The following is a 15,113-nucleotide window of genomic DNA, read 5'->3' as shown; positions in this document are numbered from 1 at the left end:
CCCTGTTTACTTGGTATTCATACCCCTATCATCTTTATAATAATTATTTCCCAGCCATAGCCTACCACTGATTTATCAAATAAGCTAAGGTTAGTATGCAATGTCTAAATGAATCACTGATGCACACACCGCTATTATAGGCATTCCAATAATGGGATATTAGTATCTAGGGTCTTTGTCATATTTGTTCTCTGTTTGAAGTAAATTCCCATTCTTCTCTGTTAAGTTGGTATTCAGTCCCTATCATCTTTATAGTAATTATTTCCCAGCTATAACATATTACTGATTTATCAATTAAGTTAAGGTTAGGTGTAATCTTATGAATGCAGTATCTAAATGAATCACTTGCACACACCGTCATTTAGGCATTGCAATCATGAGATTCTAGTGTCTGGTTTTGTAAAGTTATTGATTCTCTCTTTTAAGTAAATTCCAGTCCTTCCCTGTTTAGTTGGTATTTAGCTCCCTATCATCTTTATAGTAATTATTTAGCAGCCATAACTCATCACTGATTTAAAAATTAAGTTAAGGTTAGAATGAAATGTCTAAATGAATCACTCATGCCCATACCGCCATTAAAGACATTGCAATAATGGGATATAAGTTTCTAGGGTTTTTGTCATATTTCTTCTCTGTTTGAAGTAAATGGCCCTCCTTCCCTGTTTAGTTGGTATTCAGCCCCCTATCATTTTTACAGTAATTATTTCCCAGCCATAGCCTTTCACTGATTTATCAAATAAGCTAAGGTTAGGATGCACTGATTTAATTTATTTAAGGTTAGGATATTAATGTTTTTGTCAATATTTGTATTCTCTGTTTGAAGTAACACACCCCGTAAGTTGGTATTCAGTGCACATTTCCCAGCTATAACATGCAATTTAGCTCCCTATCATCTTTATTGCAATTCAGTAATTATTAAGTTTAATCTTATGAACACACCGCTGCAATCACATGCATTGCACACATAAGGTTTTTGTCATATTGCAAATAATGGGATATTTGTAACTAAGGTTTTTGTCATATTTGTTCTAAATTATCAGTTAAGTTAATGTTAGGATGCAATGTCTAAATTAATCAATCATGCACACACCGTTATTATAGGCATATTGCAATAATGGGATAGCAGTATCTAAGTTTTGTTCATATTTATTCCCTGTTTTCAGTAAATTCCCTTTCATCCCTGTTTACTTGGTATTCATACCCCTATCATCTTTATAATAATTATTTCCCAGCCATAGCCTACCACTGATTTATCAAATAAGCTAAGGTTAGTATGCAATGTCTAAATGAATCACTGATGCACACACCGCTATTATAGGCATTCCAATAATGGGATATTAGTATCTAGGGTCTTTGTCATATTTGTTCTCTGTTTGAAGTAAATTCCCATTCTTCTCTGTTAAGTTGGTATTCAGTCCCTATCATCTTTATAGTAATTATTTCCCAGCTATAACATATTACTGATTTATCAATTAAGTTAAGGTTAGGTGTAATCTTATGAATGCAGTATCTAAATGAATCACGCACACACCGTCATTTAGGCATTGCAATCATGAGATTCTAGTGTCTGGTTTTGTAAAGTTATTGATTCTCTCTTTTAAGTAAATTCCAGTCCTTCCCTGTTTAGTTGGTATTTAGCTCCCTATCATCTTTATAGTAATTATTTAGCAGCCATAACTCATCACTGATTTAATAATTAAGTTAAGGTTAGGATGCAATGTCTAAATGAATCACTCATGCCCATACCGCCATTAAAGGCATTGCAATAATGGTATATGAGTTTCTAGGGTTTTTGTCATATTTCTACTCTGTTTGAAGTAAATGCCCTTCTTCCCTGTTTACTTGGTATTCATACCCCTATCATCTTTATAATAATTATTTCCCAGCCATAGCCTACCACTGATTTATCAAATAAGCTAAGGTTAGGATGCAATGTTTGAATGTATCACTCATGCACACACAGCTATTATAGGCATTCCAATAATGGGATATTAGTATCTAGGGTCTTTGTCATATTTGTTCTCTGTTTGAAGTAAATTCCCTTCCTTCCCTGTTAAGTTGGTATTCAGTCCCTATCATCTTTATAGTTATTATTTCCCAGCTATAACATATCACTGATTTATTTGGTATTTAGCTCCCTATCATCTTTATTGCAATTCAGTAATTAAGGTTAAGTTTAATCTTATGAATGCAATGTATAAATGAATCACTCATGCACACTGCCATAATAAGCATATTGCAAATAATGGGATATTTGTAACTAAGGTTTTTGTCATATTTGTTCTAAATTATCAGTTAAGTTAATGTTAGGATGCAATGTCTAAATTAATCAATCATGCACACAACGTTATTATAGGCATATTGCAATAATGGGATAGCAGTATCTAAGTTTTGTTCATATTTATTCCCTGTTTTCAGTAAATTCCCTTTCATCCCTGTTTACTTGGTATTCATACCCCTATCATCTTTATAATAATTTATTTATCAAATAAGCTAAGGTTAAGCAATGTCTAAATGAATCACTGATTTTCCAGCCATAGCCTACCACTGATTTATCAAATAAGCTAAGGTTAGTATGCAATGTCTAAATGAATCACTGATGCACACACCGCTATTATAGGCATTCCAATAATGGGATATTAGTATCTAGGGTCTTTGTCATATTTGTTCTCTGTTTGAAGTAAATTCCCATTCTTCTCTGTTAAGTTGGTATTCAGTCCCTATCATCTTTATAGTAATTATTTCCCAGCTATAACATATTACTGATTTATCAATTAAGTTAAGGTTAGGTGTAATCTTATGAATGCAGTATCTAAATGAATCACGCACACACCGTCATTTAGGCATTGCAATCATGAGATTCTAGTGTCTGGTTTTGTAAAGTTATTGATTCTCTCTTTTAAGTAAATTCCAGTCCTTCCCTGTTTAGTTGGTATTTAGCTCCCTATCATCTTTATAGTAATTATTTAGCAGCCATAACTCATCACTGATTTAATAATTAAGTTAAGGTTAGGATGCAATGTCTAAATGAATCACTCATGCCCATACCGCCATTAAAGGCATTGCAATAATGGTATATGAGTTTCTAGGGTTTTTGTCATATTTCTACTCTGTTTGAAGTAAATGCCCTTCTTCCCTGTTTACTTGGTATTCATACCCCTATCATCTTTATAATAATTATTTCCCAGCCATCATGCCCATACCGCCATTAAAGGCATTGCAATAATGGTATATGAGTTTCTAGGGTTTTTGTCATATTTCTACTCTGTTTGAAGTAAATGCCCTTCTTCCCTGTTTACTTGGTATTCATACCCCTATCATCTTTATAATAATTATTTCCCAGCCATAGCCTACCACTGATTTATCAAATAAGCTAAGGTTAGGATGCAATGTTTGAATGTATCACTCATGCACACACAGCTATTATAGGCATTCCAATAATGGGATATTAGTATCTAGGGTCTTTGTCATATTTGTTCTCTGTTTGAAGTAAATTCCCTTCCTTCCCCGTTAAGTTGGTATTCAGTCCCTATCATCTTTATAGTTATTATTTCCCAGCTATAACATATCACTGATTTATTTGGTATTTAGCTCCCTATCATCTTTATTGTAATTCAGTAATTAAGGTTAAGTTTAATCTTATGAATGCAATGTATAAATGAATCACTCATGCACACTGCCATAATAAGCATATTGCAAATAATGGGATATTTGTAACTAAGGTTTTTGTCATATTTGTTCTAAAAATTATTAAGTTAATGTTAGGATGCAATGTCTAAATTAATCAATCATGCACACACCGTTATTATAGGCATATTGCAATAATGGGATAGCAGTATCTAAGTTTTGTTCATATTTATTCCCTGTTTTCAGTAAATTCCCTTTCATCCCTGTTTACTTGGTATTCATACCCCTATCATCTTTATAATAATTATTTCCCAGCCATAGCCTACCACTGATTTATCAAATAAGCTAAGGTTAGTATGCAATGTCTAAATGAATCACTGATGCACACACCGCTATTATAGGCATTCCAATAATGGGATATTAGTATCTAGGGTCTTTGTCATATTTGTTCTCTGTTTGAAGTAAATTCCCATTCTTCTCTGTTAAGTTGGTATTCAGTCCCTATCATCTTTATAGTAATTATTTCCCAGCTATAACATATTACTGATTTATCAATTAAGTTAAGGTTAGGTGTAATCTTATGAATGCAGTATCTAAATGAATCACGCACACACCGTCATTTAGGCATTGCAATCATGAGATTCTAGTGTCTGGTTTTGTAAAGTTATTGATTCTCTCTTTTAAGTAAATTCCAGTCCTTCCCTGTTTAGTTGGTATTTAGCTCCCTATCATCTTTATAGTAATTATTTAGCAGCCATAACTCATCACTGATTTAATAATTAAGTTAAGGTTAGGATGCAATGTCTAAATGAATCACTCATGCCCATACCGCCATTAAAGGCATTGCAATAATGGTATATGAGTTTCTAGGGTTTTTGTCATATTTCTACTCTGTTTGAAGTAAATGCCCTTCTTCCCTGTTTACTTGGTATTCATACCCCTATCATCTTTATAATAATTATTTCCCAGCCATAGCCTACCACTGATTTATCAAATAAGCTAAGGTTAGGATGCAATGTTTGAATGTATCACTCATGCACACACAGCTATTATAGGCATTCCAATAATGGGATATTAGTATCTAGGGTCTTTGTCATATTTGTTCTCTGTTTGAAGTAAATTCCCTTCCTTCCCTGTTAAGTTGGTATTCAGTCCCTATCATCTTTATAGTTATTATTTCCCAGCTATAACATATCACTGATTTATTTGGTATTTAGCTCCCTATCATCTTTATTGCAATTCAGTAATTAAGGTTAAGTTTAATCTTATGAATGCAATGTATAAATGAATCACTCATGCACACTGCCATAATAAGCATATTGCAAATAATGGGATATTTGTAACTAAGGTTTTTGTCATATTTGTTCTAAATTATCAGTTAAGTTAATGTTAGGATGCAATGTCTAAATTAATCAATCATGCACACAACGTTATTATAGGCATATTGCAATAATGGGATAGCAGTATCTAAGTTTTGTTCATATGTATTCCCTGCTTTCAGTAAATTCCCTTTCATCCCTGTTTACTTGGTATTCATACCCCTATCATCTTTATAATAATTATTTCCCAGCCATAGCCTACCACTGATTTATCAAATAAGCTAAGGTTAGTATGCAATGTCTAAATGAATCACTGATGCACACACCGCTATTATAGGCATTCCAATAATGGGATATTAGTATCTAGGGTCTTTGTCATATTTGTTCTCTGTTTGAAGTAAATTCCCATTCTTCTCTGTTAAGTTGGTATTCAGTCCCTATCATCTTTATAGTAATTATTTCCCAGCTATAACATATTACTGATTTATCAATTAAGTTAAGGTTAGGTGTAATCTTATGAATGCAGTATCTAAATGAATCACACCTGCACACACCGTCATTTAGGCATTGCAATCATGAGATTCTAGTGTCTGGTTTTGTAAAGTTATTGATTCTCTCTTTTAAGTAAATTCCAGTCCTTCCCTGTTTAGTTGGTATTTAGCTCCCTATCATCTTTATAGTAATTATTTAGCAGCCATAACTCATCAATAATTAAGTTAAGGTTAGGATGCAATGTCTAAATGAATCACTCATGCCCATACCGCCATTAAAGGCATTGCAATAATGGTATATGAGTTTCTAGGGTTTTTGTCATATTTCTACTCTGTTTGAAGTAAATGCCCTTCTTCCCTGTTTACTTGGTATTTATACCCCTATTATCTTTATAATAATTATTTCCCAGCCATAGCCTACCACTGATTTATCAAATAAGCTAAGGTTAGGATGCAATGTTTGAATGTATCACTCATGCACACACCGCTATTATAGGCATTCCAATAATGGGATATTAGTATCTAGGGTCTTTGTCATATTTGTTCTCTGTTTGAAGTAAATTCCCTTCCTTCCCTGTTAAGTTGGTATTCAGTCCCTATCATCTTTATAGTAATTATTTCCCAGCTATAACATATCACTGATTTATTTGGTATTTAGCTCCCTATCATCTTTATTGCAATTCAGTAATTAAGGTTAAGTTTAATCTTATGAATGCAATGTATAAATGAATCACTCATGCAACTAATAAGCATATTGCATGGTCATATTTGTTCTAAATTATCAGTTAAGTTAATGTTAGGATGCAATGTCTAAATTAATCAATCATGCACACACCGTTATTATAGGCATATTGCAATAATGGGATAGCAGTATCTAAGTTTTGTTCATATGTATTCCCTGTTTTCAGTAAATTCCCTTTCATCCCTGTTTACTTGGTATTCATACCCCTATTATCTTTATAATAATTATTTCCCAGCCATAGCCTACCACTGATTTATCAAATAAGCTAAGGTTAGTATGCAATGTCTAAATGAATCACTGATGCACACACCGCTATTATAGGCATTCCAATAATGGGATATTAGTATCTAGGGTCTTTGTCATATTTGTTCTCTGTTTGAAGTAAATTCCCATTCTTCTCTGTTAAGTTGGTATTCAGTCCCTATCATCTTTATAGTAATTATTTCCCAGCTATAACATATTACTGATTTATCAATTAAGTTAAGGTTAGGTGTAATCTTATGAATGCAGTATCTAAATGAATCACGCACACACCGTCATTTAGGCATTGCAATCATGAGATTCTAGTGTCTGGTTTTGTAAAGTTATTGATTCTCTCTTTTAAGTAAATTCCAGTCCTTCCCTGTTTAGTTGGTATTTAGCTCCCTATCATCTTTATAGTAATTATTTAGCAGCCATAACTCATCACTGATTTAATAATTAAGTTAAGGTTGCAATGTCACTCATGCCCATACCGCCATTAAAGGCATGATGCAATGTCTAAATGAATCACTCATGCCCATACCGCCATTAAAGGCATTGCAATAATGGTATATGAGTTTCTAGGGTTTTTGTCATATTTCTACTCTGTTTGAAGTAAATGCCCTTCTTCCCTGTTTACTTGGTATTCATACCCCTATCATCTTTATAATAATTATTTCCCAGCCATAGCCTACCACTGATTTATCAAATAAGCTAAGGTTAGGATGCAATGTTTGAATGTATCACTCATGCACACACAGCTATTATAGGCATTCCAATAATGGGATATTAGTATCTAGGGTCTTTGTCATATTTGTTCTCTGTTTGAAGTAAATTCCCTTCCTTCCCTGTTAAGTTGGTATTCAGTCCCTATCATCTTTATAGTTATTATTTCCCAGCTATAACATATCACTGATTTATTTGGTATTTAGCTCCCTATCATCTTTATTGCAATTCAGTAATTAAGGTTAAGTTTAATCTTATGAATGCAATGTATAAATGAATCACTCATGCACACTGCCATAATAAGCATATTGCAAATAATGGGATATTTGTAACTAAGGTTTTTGTCATATTTGTTCTAAATTATCAGTTAAGTTAATGTTAGGATGCAATGTCTAAATTAATCAATCATGCACACAACGTTATTATAGGCATATTGCAATAATGGGATAGCAGTATCTAAGTTTTGTTCATATTTATTCCCTGTTTTCAGTAAATTCCCTTTCATCCCTGTTTACTTGGTATTCATACCCCTATCATCTTTATAATAATTATTTCCCAGCCATAGCCTACCACTGATTTATCAAATAAGCTAAGGTTAGTATGCAATGTCTAAATGAATCACTGATGCACACACCGCTATTATAGGCATTCCAATAATGGGATATTAGTATCTAGGGTCTTTGTCATATTTGTTCTCTGTTTGAAGTAAATTCCCATTCTTCTCTGTTAAGTTGGTATTCAGTCCCTATCATCTTTATAGTAATTATTTCCCAGCTATAACATATTACTGATTTATCAATTAAGTTAAGGTTAGGTGTAATCTTATGAATGCAGTATCTAAATGAATCACGCACACACCGTCATTTAGGCATTGCAATCATGAGATTCTAGTGTCTGGTTTTGTAAAGTTATTGATTCTCTCTTTTAAGTAAATTCCAGTCCTTCCCTGTTTAGTTGGTATTTAGCTCCCTATCATCTTTATAGTAATTATTTAGCAGCCATAACTCATCACTGATTTAATAATTAAGTTAAGGTTAGGATGCAATGTCTAAATGAATCACTCATGCCCATACCGCCATTAAAGGCATTGCAATAATGGTATATGAGTTTCTAGGGTTTTTGTCATATTTCTACTCTGTTTGAAGTAAATGCCCTTCTTCCCTGTTTACTTGGTATTCATACCCCTATCATCTTTATAATAATTATTTCCCAGCCATAGCCTACCACTGATTTATCAAATAAGCTAAGGTTAGGATGCAATGTTTGAATGTATCACTCATGCACACACAGCTATTATAGGCATTCCAATAATGGGATATTAGTATCTAGGGTCTTTGTCATATTTGTTCTCTGTTTGAAGTAAATTCCCTTCCTTCCCCGTTAAGTTGGTATTCAGTCCCTATCATCTTTATAGTTATTATTTCCCAGCTATAACATATCACTGATTTATTTGGTATTTAGCTCCCTATCATCTTTATTGCAATTCAGTAATTAAGGTTAAGTTTAATCTTATGAATGCAATGTATAAATGAATCACTCATGCACACTGCCATAATAAGCATATTGCAAATAATGGGATATTTGTAACTAAGGTTTTTGTCATATTTGTTCTAAATTATCAGTTAAGTTAATGTTAGGATGCAATGTCTAAATTAATCAATCATGCACACACCGTTATTATAGGCATATTGCAATAATGGGATAGCAGTATCTAAGTTTTGTTCATATTTATTCCCTGTTTTCAGTAAATTCCCTTTCATCCCTGTTTACTTGGTATTCATACCCCTATCATCTTTATAATAATTATTTCCCAGCCATAGCCTACCACTGATTTATCAAATAAGCTAAGGTTAGTATGCAATGTCTAAATGAATCACTGATGCACACACCGCTATTATAGGCATTCCAATAATGGGATATTAGTATCTAGGGTCTTTGTCATATTTGTTCTCTGTTTGAAGTAAATTCCCATTCTTCTCTGTTAAGTTGGTATTCAGTCCCTATCATCTTTATAGTAATTATTTCCCAGCTATAACATATTACTGATTTATCAATTAAGTTAAGGTTAGGTGTAATCTTATGAATGCAGTATCTAAATGAATCACGCACACACCGTCATTTAGGCATTGCAATCATGAGATTCTAGTGTCTGGTTTTGTAAAGTTATTGATTCTCTCTTTTAAGTAAATTCCAGTCCTTCCCTGTTTAGTTGGTATTTAGCTCCCTATCATCTTTATAGTAATTATTTAGCAGCCATAACTCATCACTGATTTAATAATTAAGTTAAGGTTAGGATGCAATGTCTAAATGAATCACTCATGCCCATACCGCCATTAAAGGCATTGCAATAATGGTATATGAGTTTCTGGGTTTTTGTCATATTTTGAAGTTTTTGTCATATTTCTACTCTGTTTGAAGTAAATGCCCTTCTTCCCTGTTTACTTGGTATTCATACCCCTATCATCTTTTATAATAATTATTTCCCAGCCATAGCCTACCACTGATTTATCAAATAAGCTAAGGTTAGGATGCAATGTTTGAATGTATCACTCATGCACACACTGCTATTATAGGCATTCCAATAATGGGATATTAGTATCTAGGGTCTTTGTCATATTTGTTCTCTGTTTGAAGTAAATTCCCTTCCTTCCCTGTTAAGTTGGTATTCAGTCCCTATCATCTTTATAGTTATTATTTCCCAGCTATAACATATCACTGATTTATTTGGTATTTAGCTCCCTATCATCTTTATTGCAATTCAGTAATTAAGGTTAAGTTTAATCTTATGAATGCAATGTATAAATGAATCACTCATGCACACTGCCATAATAAGCATATTGCAAATAATGGGATATTTGTAACTAAGGTTTTTGTCATATTTGTTCTATAAGTTATCAGTTAAGTTAATGTTAGGATGCAATGTCTAAATTAATCAATCATGCACACAACGTTATTATAGGCATATTGCAATAATGGGATAGCAGTATCTAAGTTTTGTTCATATTTATTCCCTGTTTTCAGTAAATTCCCTTTCATCCCTGTTTACTTGGTATTCATACCCCTATCATCTTTATAATAATTATTTCCCAGCCATAGCCTACCACTGATTTATCAAATAAGCTAAGGTTAGTATGCAATGTCTAAATGAATCACTGATGCACACACCGCTATTATAGGCATTCCAATAATGGGATATTAGTATCTAGGGTCTTTGTCATATTTGTTCTCTGTTTGAAGTAAATTCCCATTCTTCTCTGTTAAGTTGGTATTCAGTCCCTATCATCTTTATAGTAATTATTTCCCAGCTATAACATATTACTGATTTATCAATTAAGTTAAGGTTAGGTGTAATCTTATGAATGCAGTATCTAAATGAATCACGCACACACCGTCATTTAGGCATTGCAATCATGAGATTCTAGTGTCTGGTTTTGTAAAGTTATTGATTCTCTCTTTTAAGTAAATTCCAGTCCTTCCCTGTTTAGTTGGTATTTAGCTCCCTATCATCTTTATAGTAATTATTTAGCAGCCATAACTCATCACTGATTTAATAATTAAGTTAAGGTTAGGATGCAATGTCTAAATGAATCACTCATGCCCATACCGCCATTAAAGGCATTGCAATAATGGTATATGAGTTTCTAGGGTTTTTGTCATATTTCTACTCTGTTTGAAGTAAATGCCCTTCTTCCCTGTTTACTTGGTATTCATACCCCTATCATCTTTATAATAATTATTTCCCAGCCATAGCCTACCACTGATTTATCAAATAAGCTAAGGTTAGGATGCAATGTTTGAATGTATCACTCATGCACACACAGCTATTATAGGCATTCCAATAATGGGATATTAGTATCTAGGGTCTTTGTCATATTTGTTCATATTTGTTCTCTGTTATTCCCTTCCTTCCCCGTTAAGTTGGTATTCAGTCCCTATCATCTTTATAGTTATTATTTCCCAGCTATAACATATCACTGATTTATTTGGTATTTAGCTCCCTATCATCTTTATTGCAATTCAGTAATTAAGGTTAAGTTTAATCTTATGAATGCAATGTATAAATGAATCACTCATGCACACTGCCATAATAAGCATATTGCAAATAATGGGATATTTGTAACTAAGGTTTTTGTCATATTTGTTCTAAATTATCAGTTAAGTTAATGTTAGGATGCAATGTCTAAATTAATCAATCATGCACACACCGTTATTATAGGCATATTGCAATAATGGGATAGCAGTATCTAAGTTTTGTTCATATTTATTCCCTGTTTTCAGTAAATTCCCTTTCATCCCTGTTTACTTGGTATTCATACCCCTATCATCTTTATAATAATTATTTCCCAGCCATAGCCTACCACTGATTTATCAAATAAGCTAAGGTTAGTATTAAATGATCTACCACTGATTTATCAAATAAGCTAAGGTTAGTATGCAATGTCTAAATGAATCACTGATGCACACACCGCTATTATAGGCATTCCAATAATGGGATATTAGTATCTAGGGTCTTTGTCATATTTGTTCTCTGTTTGAAGTAAATTCCCATTCTTCTCTGTTAAGTTGGTATTCAGTCCCTATCATCTTTATAGTAATTATTTCCCAGCTATAACATATTACTGATTTATCAATTAAGTTAAGGTTAGGTGTAATCTTATGAATGCAGTATCTAAATGAATCACGCACACACCGTCATTTAGGCATTGCAATCATGAGATTCTAGTGTCTGGTTTTGTAAAGTTATTGATTCTCTCTTTTAAGTAAATTCCAGTCCTTCCCTGTTTAGTTGGTATTTAGCTCCCTATCATCTTTATAGTAATTATTTAGCAGCCATAACTCATCACTGATTTAATAATTAAGTTAAGGTTAGGATGCAATGTCTAAATGAATCACTCATGCCCATACCGCCATTAAAGGCATTGCAATAATGGTATATGAGTTTCTGGGGTTTTTGTCATATTTCTACTCTGTTTGAAGTAAATGCCCTTCTTCCCTGTTTACTTGGTATTCATACCCCTATCATCTTTATAATAATTATTTCCCAGCCATAGCCTACCACTGATTTATCAAATAAGCTAAGGTTAGGATGCAATGTTTGAATGTATCACTCATGCACACACAGCTATTATAGGCATTCCAATAATGGGATATTAGTATCTAGGGTCTTTGTCATATTTGTTCTCTGTTTGAAGTAAATTCCCTTCCTTCCCTGTTAAGTTGGTATTCAGTCCCTATCATCTTTATAGTTATTATTTCCCAGCTATAACATATCACTGATTTATTTGGTATTTAGCTCCCTATCATCTTTATTGCAATTCAGTAATTAAGGTTAAGTTTAATCTTATGAATGCAATGTATAAATGAATCACTCATGCACACTGCCATAATAAGCATATTGCAAATAATGGGATATTTGTAACTAAGGTTTTTGTCATATTTGTTCTAAATTATCAGTTAAGTTAATGTTAGGATGCAATGTCTAAATTAATCAATCATGCACACAACGTTATTATAGGCATATTGCAATAATGGGATAGCAGTATCTAAGTTTTGTTCATATTTATTCCCTGTTTTCAGTAAATTCCCTTTCATCCCTGTTTACTTGGTATTCATACCCCTATCATCTTTATAATAATTATTTCCCAGCCATAGCCTACCACTGATTTATCAAATAAGCTAAGGTTAGTATGCAATGTCTAAATGAATCACTGATGCACACACCGCTATTATAGGCATTCCAATAATGGGATATTAGTATCTAGGGTCTTTGTCATATTTGTTCTCTGTTTGAAGTAAATTCCCATTCTTCTCTGTTAAGTTGGTATTCAGTCCCTATCATCTTTATAGTAATTATTTCCCAGCTATAACATATTACTGATTTATCAATTAAGTTAGGGTAATAATCTCGCCATTGCAATCATGAGATATTGTAATTATTGATTCTCTCTTTTAAGTAAATTCCAGTTTCCCTGTTTAGTTGGTATTTAGCTCCCTATCATCTTTATAGTATGAATGCAGTAAATGAATCACGCACACACCGTCATTTAGGCATTGCAATCATGAGATTCTAGTGTCTGGTTTTGTAAAGTTATTGATTCTCTCTTTTAAGTAAATTCCAGTCCTTCCCTGTTTAGTTGGTATTTAGCTCCCTATCATCTTTATAGTAATTATTTAGCAGCCATAACTCATCACTGATTTAATAATTAAGTTAAGGTTAGGATGCAATGTCTAAATGAATCACTCATGCCCATACCGCCATTAAAGGCATTGCAATAATGGTATATGAGTTTCTAGGGTTTTTGTCATATTTCTACTCTGTTTGAAGTAAATGCCCTTCTTCCCTGTTTACTTGGTATTCATACCCCTATCATCTTTATAATAATTATTTCCCAGCCATAGCCTACCACTGATTTATCAAATAAGCTAAGGTTAGGATGCAATGTTTGAATGTATCACTCATGCACACACAGCTATTATAGGCATTCCAATAATGGGATAATAGTATCTAGGGTCTTTGTCATATTTGTTCTCTGTTTGAAGTAAATTCCCTTCCTTCCCTGTTAAGTTGGTATTCAGTCCCTATCATCTTTATAGTTATTATTTCCCAGCTATAACATATCACTGATTTATTTGGTATTTAGCTCCCTATCATCTTTATTGTAATTCAGTAATTAAGGTTAAGTTTAATCTTATGAATGCAATGTATAAATGAATCACTCATGCACACTGCCATAATAAGCATATTGCAAATAATGGGATATTTGTAACTAAGGTTTTTGTCATATTTGTTCTAAATTATCAGTTAAGTTAATGTTAGGATGCAATGTCTAAATTAATCAATCATGCACACAACGTTATTATAGGCATATTGCAATAATGGGATAGCAGTATCTAAGTTTTGTTCATATTTATTCCCTGTTTTCAGTAAATTCCCTTTCATCCCTGTTTACTTGGTATTCATACCCCTATCATCTTTATAATAATTATTTCCCAGCCATAGCCTACCACTGATTTATCAAATAAGCTAAGGTTAGTATGCAATGTCTAAATGAATCACTGATGCACACACCGCTATTATAGGCATTCCAATAATGGGATATTAGTATCTAGGGTCTTTGTCATATTTGTTCTCTGTTTGAAGTAAATTCCCATTCTTCTCTGTTAAGTTGGTATTCAGTCCCTATCATCTTTATAGTAATTATTTCCCAGCTATAACATATTACTGATTTATCAATTAAGTTAAGGTTAGGTGTAATCTTATGAATGCAGTATCTAAATGAATCACGCACACACCGTCATTTAGGCATTGCAATCATGAGATTCTAGTGTCTGGTTTTGTAAAGTTATTGATTCTCTCTTTTAAGTAAATTCCAGTCCTTCCCTGTTTAGTTGGTATTTAGCTCCCTATCATCTTTATAGTAATTATTTAGCAGCCATAACTCATCACTGATTTAATAATTAAGTTAACATGAATGATGCATCAAGGGATGGACACTACCAGACTTGCTTCGGATGCTGGATCTGACCTATATTTTTATTCTCAAGTAACTATAAGCCCTTCCTAAACCAAACTTGCATGGATGATGCATCTAGGGATGGACACTACCAGACTTGCTTCAGATGCTGGATCTGACCTGTATTTTTATTCCCAAGTAACTATAAGCCCTACTTGGACCAAACTTGCTTGGATGATGCATCTAGGGATGGACACTACCAGACTTGCTTCGGATGCTGGATCTGACCTGTATTTTTAATCCCAAGTAACTATAAGCCCTACCTAAATCAAAATTGCATGGATGATGCATCTAGGGATGGACACTACCAGACTTGCTTCGGATGCTGGATCTGACCTATATTTTTATTCCCAAGTAACTATAAGCCGTACCTGAACCAAACTTACATGAATGATGCATCAAGGGATGGACACTACCAGACTTGCTTCGGATGCTGGATCTGACCTATATTTTT

The 15,113-nt window shown here is 33.1% G+C and overlaps 2 long non-coding RNA genes across 2 annotated transcripts; both read left to right on the top strand.

Moving 5' to 3' along the window:
* The first annotated feature begins 992 nt into the window (after window positions 1–992).
* On the top strand, window positions 993–3,015 carry LOC134265936 (uncharacterized). The gene is made up of 2 exons (XR_009991865.1): window positions 993–1,921; window positions 2,570–3,015. It is a non-coding gene; the product is annotated as an uncharacterized LOC134265936 (long non-coding RNA).
* An 8,033-nt stretch (window positions 3,016–11,048) lies between these two features.
* Window positions 11,049–12,017, top strand: LOC134265937 (uncharacterized). The gene is made up of 2 exons (XR_009991866.1): window positions 11,049–11,527; window positions 11,572–12,017. It is a non-coding gene; the product is annotated as an uncharacterized LOC134265937 (long non-coding RNA).
* Window positions 12,018–15,113: the final 3,096 nt, after the last annotated feature.

The sequence above is a fragment of the Saccostrea cucullata genome, unplaced genomic scaffold (genome assembly GCF_032062105.1).
Source record: "Saccostrea cucullata isolate Sc308-1 unplaced genomic scaffold, CSIRO_AGI_Scuc_v1 ctg23848, whole genome shotgun sequence".
Lineage (NCBI taxonomy): Eukaryota > Metazoa > Mollusca > Bivalvia > Ostreida > Ostreidae > Saccostrea > Saccostrea cuccullata.
The sequence above is the reverse complement of the archived record's forward strand: the minus strand, read 5'-3'. Positions and strand labels throughout refer to the sequence as shown.